We start from the raw sequence: 9278 nt of genomic DNA, 5'->3' as shown, positions 1-9278 counted from the left end.
AAACTTAACTTAAACATGACCAAGTTGTGTGTCTCTGCTCTGTTGTGACAGACAGCCTCAGAAAAAGAGAGGAGGAGGCGAGGAAGTGTATCTGTCTGTTCCCCACTGCTACTGCACAGCCCGTGAGCTGCATGGATGGCATGAATGTTTATTTAAAATAATCGAGGGCGACCCGAACCAAGCCTTTAGTCCCGCCCCTTGATGGCCACTGAGCAGGCCAAGCCACCAGGAAATGTCCCAGTGCTCGCGATGGCCAGTCCTCCCCTGGTTGGAGTACAGAAATACCTAAACCATGCAGGATGGTGGACCTTGGACATCACTGCTTTAGAGTGAATAAAGTCTGCCTCTGCATTGGTAACCTGTTTAATATAGGTGTGTGTGAATGTGGTTCTGTATGGTAGAGAAGGCCAAACTGAGATAGACACACCTTGCCATTAAATGAACAACATATAATGTTAAGTTTTATTTACCACAAAACAAGCCAATATAGAAAAACAGCATTCATCCATTATCAACACCTTACAGTGGCATTAATGCAAAAGAATCAGGATCTTATCAGACTGTCCCATAATAGGGAAGGAATTTAGATCCATTATCTCATTATTTTGAATTATGTCTTTAACTGTTAAACTGTAAAAAATAAAAAGGACGTTTTTTGATTTTCCCATGACTGAAATTGAATAGGATGGCAGTCATTGCAGCTTTGGCTTTGACTGTGGCACTAATCACCCTTCATACATCCATTCATCCGTTTTCTTTCCTTTCCAGATTGCTGCAGAGCTAAGGCCTATCTTCAGCTGTAATTAAGTGAGAGGCAGGATACCCTGGACAGGTCACAAGTTCATTACAGGGACACAAAGAGACAAATAACCATTCATTCTCTCACTTACACCTTAGGAAAAATTTAGAGTTACCAATTAAACTAGCATTCATGTTGTTGGTCTGTGAGAGGAAACGGAAATACCTAAAGAAAACCCATGCATGCATGGCGAGAACATGTAAACACCACCCAGAAAGGCCAGGAGGTTAATCTGCAACCTACTTGTTGTGAGGCAACAGCTCTAACCACAGTACTACCATGCCACCCTTAATAATACATACAGACTCTATGTAATCACAAAATAACTATCTACAATCAAGGTAAACGTATCACTGATCAAAGCACATTTTGTAGTTATTAATAAAAAAAAGCCATACTGAAAAGTTTGCATGTTCTCCCTGTGAGGGTGTGGGTTTTCCTCTGAAACTTTGAGTTTCCGTCATAGTCTAAAAGTATGCATGTTCTGTGAATTGGACATTCTAAATTGGTCTTTTGTGTGAGTTTGTTGTTTGTCTCTGTGTGGCACTGTGACAGACTGGAGACCTGTTCAGGGTGTGTCATGGATCTCCTCCATTAACTGACAGTCACCATGGCCCACAAACTTGAAGAAGATTAAAAGAGTTTAAAAATGAATGGATGTGTGACAGCTCTTCTTGCTGTCACACACACCAGAGACAAGGCTGAATAGTAACTCTGTTTTATTTGTTCTGTTTTTTATTCTCAAAATTTTATTCATTTATATATTAATGATTGGGTAGTTTTAAATTTTCATTTTCAATTACAACTATGTTTTTTAGCCTGACTTGTTAGTTGACTACTTGTAGTACACACACTTTATTTGTCAGTTGGCTATATTTTGGTTAATATGCAACAGATTAATTTCTTTTTGTTTTGAGTTACCAGTTTCCTTTGGAGCTGCTGCTGGGGTGCCACAAAGAAGAGTCCCAGCTGCTTTTCTTCTCCTTATATGGCATATTCTTCTCAGCGGGCCATACCATTCATTTGTAAGGGGAGGGGAAATTTGTTTATTACTTGTTTAGTTTTTCTTCTGTTTTGGGCCGATAGTTCTGCTGTAGTAGTATTTGTTTAATTTAAGGTATTAGTATTTCTGACCAGTATTAAGTTTTTGTAAGTTAGTTTGTTAGTAATTTACCCCTTGTGTGTCAGCAGTGGTCTGATCAGCCATTATTTAAGTTTCCCTCATGTCCTGTTTAGGAGGTCAGTTTTTTGTGCTTGAGCTCTTTGTGTTGCTGCCTGGGTTGAGGTCTGTTGCGTTGTCTTCTGTGTTGGGCCCAATTTATCATTTTGAAACATTTTTTATGAGTTTTTTGTAATAAATTAAGAACTTTTTTTAAATTATTCAGTGTCTCTTTGGCTGGTCTGTGCAAATTCCTGATAGGATGGATGGAGGTTTTATCAAGCAACAGTGGTTTTCAAAGGTTTCCATACACACAAGCATGAATGTCATTTTCATTTGTGACTTTTTATGATGTATTTGAACCATTCTTTATCCAGGATGGTTTGATTATAAAACATGCAGCCTGAGTAATTTTTTACCAAATTAGACCTCTGCAACTCTTACCACCTTGTTTGGATCCACCAGGGATGCAAACGCCGTTCTGCAAGCCCAACAACATGAACCCTGATCTCAGACCTAGTCCTCAGAGAACTCTCTATGTCCCTTCCTCCATCCGGTCTCGCCTAATTCACTGGGCTCAACTCCAAGTTTGCCTGTCACACAGGTACCAGCTGAACCATCACCTTAATCAATAGAAAGTTCTGGTGGCCTTCCATTCACAGAGACATCCAGGACTGTCCTTGGCTGCTCTATCTGTGCATGTAACAAGACCAGAAATCAACCCCAGACAACCTCTTGCTGTACCCAAATGCCCTTGGTCCCACATCGACATTGACTTTGTTACTGGACTTCCACCTTCTCAAGGTATGACTACAATTTTCACCATCATTGATTGTTTCTCCAAGACTTGTCATTTGTCTCCGTCAGAAAACTTCCATCATCCTTACAAACTGACAAACTCCTTGTCAAACACGTCTTCCATCTGCATTGTATCCCTGAAGAGATTCTATCTGACCATGGCCCCCAGTTTATCTCCCAGGTATGGAAACACTTCAGGTCTGCACTTGGTGCTAAAGTCTCTCTCACGTCTGGTTACCACCCCCAGTCTAACAGTCAGTCAGAATGCCTCAATCAAGAACTCAAAGCTACCCTCCATTGCCTTACTTCTTTCAACCCCGCTGACTGGAACCAGTTCCTCCCCTGGATCGAATATGCACACAACGCACATGTTTCATCAGCCTGTCTGCTGGTCTGTCCCCCTTTGAAGCATCCCTGGGTTATCAACCTCCACTCTTTCCTGCTGATGAAAAGGAAATCTCGGTCCATCACCACATCCACCATTGCAGACAAACCTGGTCCAACAAAACCTCTGCACTCCATCGTACCATCAAACATAACAAGAGAGTAGCTGACAGAAAAAAAACCCTACAACTTCCGAGTACACTTCAGGACAGAAGGTTTGGTTGTCCTCTCGTATCATTCCATTAAAATCCATGTCCAAGAAACTCTCCCCCAGGTTCATTGGCCCCTATGAGATCCAGTCTATTATCAGTCCCACTGGAGTCCGTCTACGCTTTCCCCCAGTCTTCTGATCCATCCCAACTTTCAAGTATTCCAGACCAAACCGGTCCATGCCAGCGCCTTGTGCTCTCCTTCCGAGCTCCCTCCTCCCGCCCGGGACATTGATGGACACCCAGCGTTCGATGTTTGATGGATCTTGGCTTCACATTGGCAGGGTCAGGGATACCAATATTTCTGTTACTGGGATGGCTATGGTCCAGAGGTCTGCTCTTGGGTGCCCCGTCTTTCAACTTAGATCCATCTCTCATCACTGACTTCTAAGTTTTTATCCCATCTGGTTCTTCTGGGCCAGTGGCAGCTGTTGAGGGGGCGGGGTTGAAGGAAACCAGTTGTTGTCTTGTGTGGGCTCTCCTAACACTTCCTGCAGGTCTCCACCAGAGGGCTAGGAGAACGGCTGTGGGACTGTGGGCTCATCTCCTGCAGGTATGCAGCTGATCACCAGTTCTTTGATGCCTGATGGTTCAGTTTCAATCAATCTTGTGTATTATTTCCTGTGAAGGTTTGCTCAGTGCTTGCCTGGCATCGCTCTGTCACATCCACCCAGCAATAACTCAGGTTCAAGGTCCATGACTGGTGCTTCCAGCTCCTTCCAATTCCTTTGCCATCCGAACTGCCTGTTTGCCCTCCTTCAGTCCTGCAGCAGCTACCATCTCAGCCATCCTCCATTTCTCCAGCTACCCATCAACTACCCACACAAACCAACATCATCAAATTCCACTCATTCCTCTCTGGTGGTTTTCACTCATCTACAAAGTAAGATCAGGCTCCATTTCTAGATTCAACTCTTCATCCTGCCTTCCTTCTCAACCTGTGTGTCTGTTACAGAGCTCCTGGTCCCCCCACCTCACCAACCTTCCCCAGATTCCACTATTTCACATTTTGTTATTGTAAATAAACTTTATTTTACTGATTTCACTTCTGAGAGTTCATTGCATGTGGGTCAGAAGCCTAAACAAAACCATGACAGATTTTTTTAACAAATTGAGTGCACAGGTTTTATTTTTTGTGGATTCTTTACTTGTTGATGTGTACAAAAAGCCTGTGGTCCAGGTGCATCTTGCTAAGAGCCATTTAAGATAAAAGTCAAATATGAGTGAGGTTGTAGGGATATATTTGAGGCTGTAATTTTGATCCTTTGTGGATTCCAGAAAACTCAGAATATCAAACTTGTGCACCTTTTTTTAAAAATTGAAGTTAGATGTTTAATTCTTTCACCATGGAAAAAGAACTGTTTAAATTATTAAAACCCAAAATTACGACATTAAAACTTATGCCCAAGAGCATTTGAAAACTTGACCACATCTGCTAAAATAAAAATAAAAAAACACTTTAGGCTAATGTAGGTAAATGCAAATGTAAAAGGTTGGTAATAATCCACAGTATGTCAACACCGTGGTTATAGTCAGCAGGTTCGTGGTGCAGTTTTGCTCTCCCAAAAACTTTAAAGGGGACCTATTTGCAAAATTCACTTTCAATTCACACATGATTTTGTGTCATAAATGTAGTGAGCATGTTTTGTACAGCTCACAGACCTATCCTGACTTGTTCAAGGAAACATAATAGGTCCCCTTTAAACATGTAGAGCTTGTCCCAACAGATGTGAGCAAAAAATTATTGCTGATAAAAAAAATAAAAGAAAAATGAAAAGAAAAAAAACCCCAAAAAACAACTGGACCATTTTTATTTTTTATTTTTTATCAGCAATAATTTTTTCTTCACATCTGTTTGGACAAACTCTACATGTTTAAAGTTTTGGGAGTTCATAGCTGCACTGTCCCACTGCACCATGAACCTGTTGGCTATAGTAATATAACCATGGTGTTGACATACTGTAGATTTTACCAACCTTTTACATTTACATTTACCTACATTAACCTAAAGTGTTTGATTGGTTTATTTATTTGGAGAATAATCTGTAGAATTTCACTGCAAAGTGAGTGAAGAGAGGATGGGCAAAGAGGAAGGTCAAAAAGCAGAAGAGGAGAATAAAGAAAGACAGGACAAAGAGAGGGAGCAATACCTGGAAGAAGCAGGTGAGTACCTCTCATATAAATGTTTAATTATTTGTTTCCACAGCTCAGGTGCAGGTTGACAGGAGCATTTGGAAATAGTTATCTAAAACAGAGGGTGGGATAGTGCTGCCTCCTAGCGGAAGAATAGAAAAACTGCACATGGGAACTACATGACATCTGTGACTGAGTTTATCTATAGAGGAAGCAAAATATCTCATTGACAACTGGATGGATTTTAATAAAACTCTTAAAATATTCACTGGATGTAGAACTGATTAGCTTTTGGAATTAATCCAATTCAAAATAGTTACCACAGCGAATTCACCTTAGCAAACAAAAAAAGCCTTAGCCAATTTTATAGATATTGAGGTAGAATTAGGTGTGGTAGGAGCTGAGAGTGATTCACAGCACATTCTCAGAGAACTAATAAAACAGATGCTGAGCTAATATATTTCTCAGGTTGTTTTTTTTTTCCATGTTCAACTCTTTGGCATAATGTGCATTCATGAGTTGAACAAGCACAGTAACGTGAGTCCACATTTTAAAGGCAAACTTATGAACGTCCTGTTGATAGAGAACAACCAGAGAACCAGACAAGGTGCTTATACCATCAGGGATTTGGCATTCTACAAAAAATATATCTTTTTAAACACACAAGAACACATTTAGTGACAAAAGGTAAATCACTGGATTCTCCACAGCATTTTTATGACAAGCTTTTATTTCAGCTGCACAGAGTTACAGCATGACATTATCTCTGTGACATTTCTATTCTGGATAAGCACTAATCTAATCTAACTCAACTCGTGTGACTTAGAGGCTATTCAGACTTTTTATGGATCCATTTCAGGTGATATGACCGCAAGTGGTCAGCTCTGATTGATGCCTCTGTTCACTGGTAGTGGTAAAAGATTGTGTACCCATAAACAGTTTGTGATCGGATATTAATCACTTGTGCTGTATGCAGATACACACACATGCAAACACATCGCTCAAAGGGCGTCAATGAGCAACAAACAGGACATTAGCAGCTCTGCTCAAGAAAAATTGACAACATATTCAGACATCTGACCTATTTTATTTTGACATTAACATGGTTGAGAAATTTTAGTCACATTTTTGTAGAGTTCTCTTGAGCTTACTTACCAGACTGCTGCAATCTTGGAGAAGTAGAGGCATATATACAACAATTAGTGATTTCACAGAGCTTGAAGTAAGGACTAGAGGAGTTTGACAGGTTAAAATCTTCAGAGTAAAACATACTATTCCAGCTTCATTTATAAAGCACTTTAAACAGACAGTGTGCTGACAGCTGTCAGATGTTTCACACAGCATATTTAACTTTTAAACATGTTAAAACACTTAACTTACCCCTGACAAACATCTAGAAGAAAAAACAGATTTCAAAAATAAAAGATCTATAAATGTACATACACATTACATATATAAGCATCTAGACCCACATGTCGAAGTACATCATTGTGGTGCTCAGTTCAGAATGATCTGACAATCTGTACCTTTATGTCATATTGAAGGCTATATATTGTAGTTTCACACGGTTCATAAACACTTCCACCAAGAACTTCCCACCAGAATACAGGTAATGTTTTACAAGTTTTTTTTTTAATCATAGACAGGAAATGGTGACTGGATTAATCTGTGGATAGGGAACAATGACAGAAGTTGAGGTGAGGTAAGGAACCCGTTTCTGACTGTAGGTCAATGATGATGGTTCTTACAGTTGTTCTCTTGTTTTACAGGCTCTGAGGAGGTGGAGGATTCCAGATTTCCAAGGCAGAGGTGAGTCCCAGTGCAGGAGAGGTGGATGTCCCAGGACAGATGGGTGCAGGTGGCAGGTGAGTGTGGAGTGTGGAGAGCAGAGTGGGCAGGTATTTGTAGTGGAACGGACTTCTTTTGTGCTGTGGGCAGGAAGGAAGAACCGCAGTCCACTCAGATGGATTGAAATGGAGAACCAGCAGGACGGCACCCACATGGAAGCCAGGAAGTTCACCAGGTAGAAGCCCCACCTAGCGTGTGAACTAACACTCTCCAGCTCACCTGCAAAACAAAGTTGGTTAAATAGAACAAAACAAACAGCATCCTACAGTACCACAGTACTCACAGTACACAGTGCAATGGTTGCCACCGGGCGACTTGGGCTGTTTTTCACAATGGGTGCAGTAAAAATCAGTGATAAGTCCTCACACTTTAACATAGCACAGAAAGAGATTCCAAGGATTCTTTGTTGCCATGGTGATCTACCTGACTCAAAGAAATCCGTCTTTGTGACTCAAAAAACTCAGACTATCAGCTCAACAGAGCCAGATAAACTGTAGTCCAGCTCTCTGGTAATCAACTAACCAAGCATCAGAACCTCATGAAGATTATATATTTAAACCTTAGATCACCATGGTAACAGAGAGTGACTTCAGTCTTAGCTAAAACTGCCAGTAAGAAGCACCATCTGTTCAGTGATTCTTTTCTTAATGAGATCCCAGATATAAAACTGACTGAACCAACATTTATATATGATTGCAATAAGATTTTAAACAGATTGTCAAATGAAACACAGCTAAAAATCCCACTGTCATTTAAAACGTCAGTCAGCTCTCTGCATTTAGATGCTGATCAAATTTAATCAGAATTCTATTATTACCTCTGCCAAAGGGGTGTTTTCAATATCTTTGGTTTGTTTGTCTGTTAGAAAGATTACCTAAAAACTAATGAACAGATTTTGATTCAATTTTAAGGAAATGTTGTCACAAAAATAAAAAAACATGATTAATTTTTGATGGTGATCTGGATCCCAATTCAGATCCTACGTTTTTGTAATGACACTATGACCTTGGCAGAGGTTTGTGCTCTCTGGGTGCTTCTAATTTATTATTATTGAATATATAAATATAACCTATGAATTCTAATTCGGGGTAAAATTATATCATTTGGCCAAAGCTCTTTTTTATTATCATTTTCAGTATGAGAAATATGAGAAATATGCTATAAAATTTGAACACACTCACATGCTCACATTTCCCACCTGTCTTAAAAAGCTGCAGTTAGAACAAAATGTGCACATTTTAGAAGATAATGCCAATAGAACCATAATTTAAACTGATCATACAGCCTCTTCAGAACAACTGGACCATTACTCTAACATTGATACAGCTGCTGACTGGATGTGGACTTTAATAAAAACAATCCTGTTCAAACTTTAATAGCTGATAATTTTACTGAGGCATTGTTTCCAAACGTAACTTAAACTAATATTTTAAACCCCTGCCATGCAGTGAATAATCAGCTGATGTATAAATGTAGCAGCTCTGCTGACATAAAGAGACTGGAATTCCAGTTGTCAAATAAAAACAAACATTTTTGTTTATCCTCAGTATTATTATTATAGTATTATTTTTCATTGGGCTGTATGTAGATCAGATCCACTCATTGATTTTCTGACGTGTTGGGAGGTAATGGTGCTCTGTTCATGATCATGTCAGGTGACAGCTTTAGTTTAACTAATAACTAATAGCTACTACAGAACCAAATAACCTATTACTAATTCTGACAGTCTCTAAGTAAACTATGAAAGCCTTGTTTTAGTTACCAAACAAGGATACAAGGCTGCTTTAAACTCACAATCATATGAGGCTGAGCAGGCAGATGAGAAGCTGCAGTTCAATCCTCTGAGCAAACAGCTAACACAGCTAACAGCTAACACAGCTAACAGCTAACACAGCCAACAAGTAACAGCTAACACAACTAACAGCTAACACAGCCAACAGCTAACACA

Source organism: Kryptolebias marmoratus, linkage group LG5 (genome assembly GCF_001649575.2).
Source record: "Kryptolebias marmoratus isolate JLee-2015 linkage group LG5, ASM164957v2, whole genome shotgun sequence".
NCBI classification, from domain to species: Eukaryota; Metazoa; Chordata; class Actinopteri; order Cyprinodontiformes; family Rivulidae; genus Kryptolebias; species Kryptolebias marmoratus.
The sequence above is the reverse complement of the archived record's forward strand: the minus strand, read 5'-3'. Positions refer to the sequence as shown.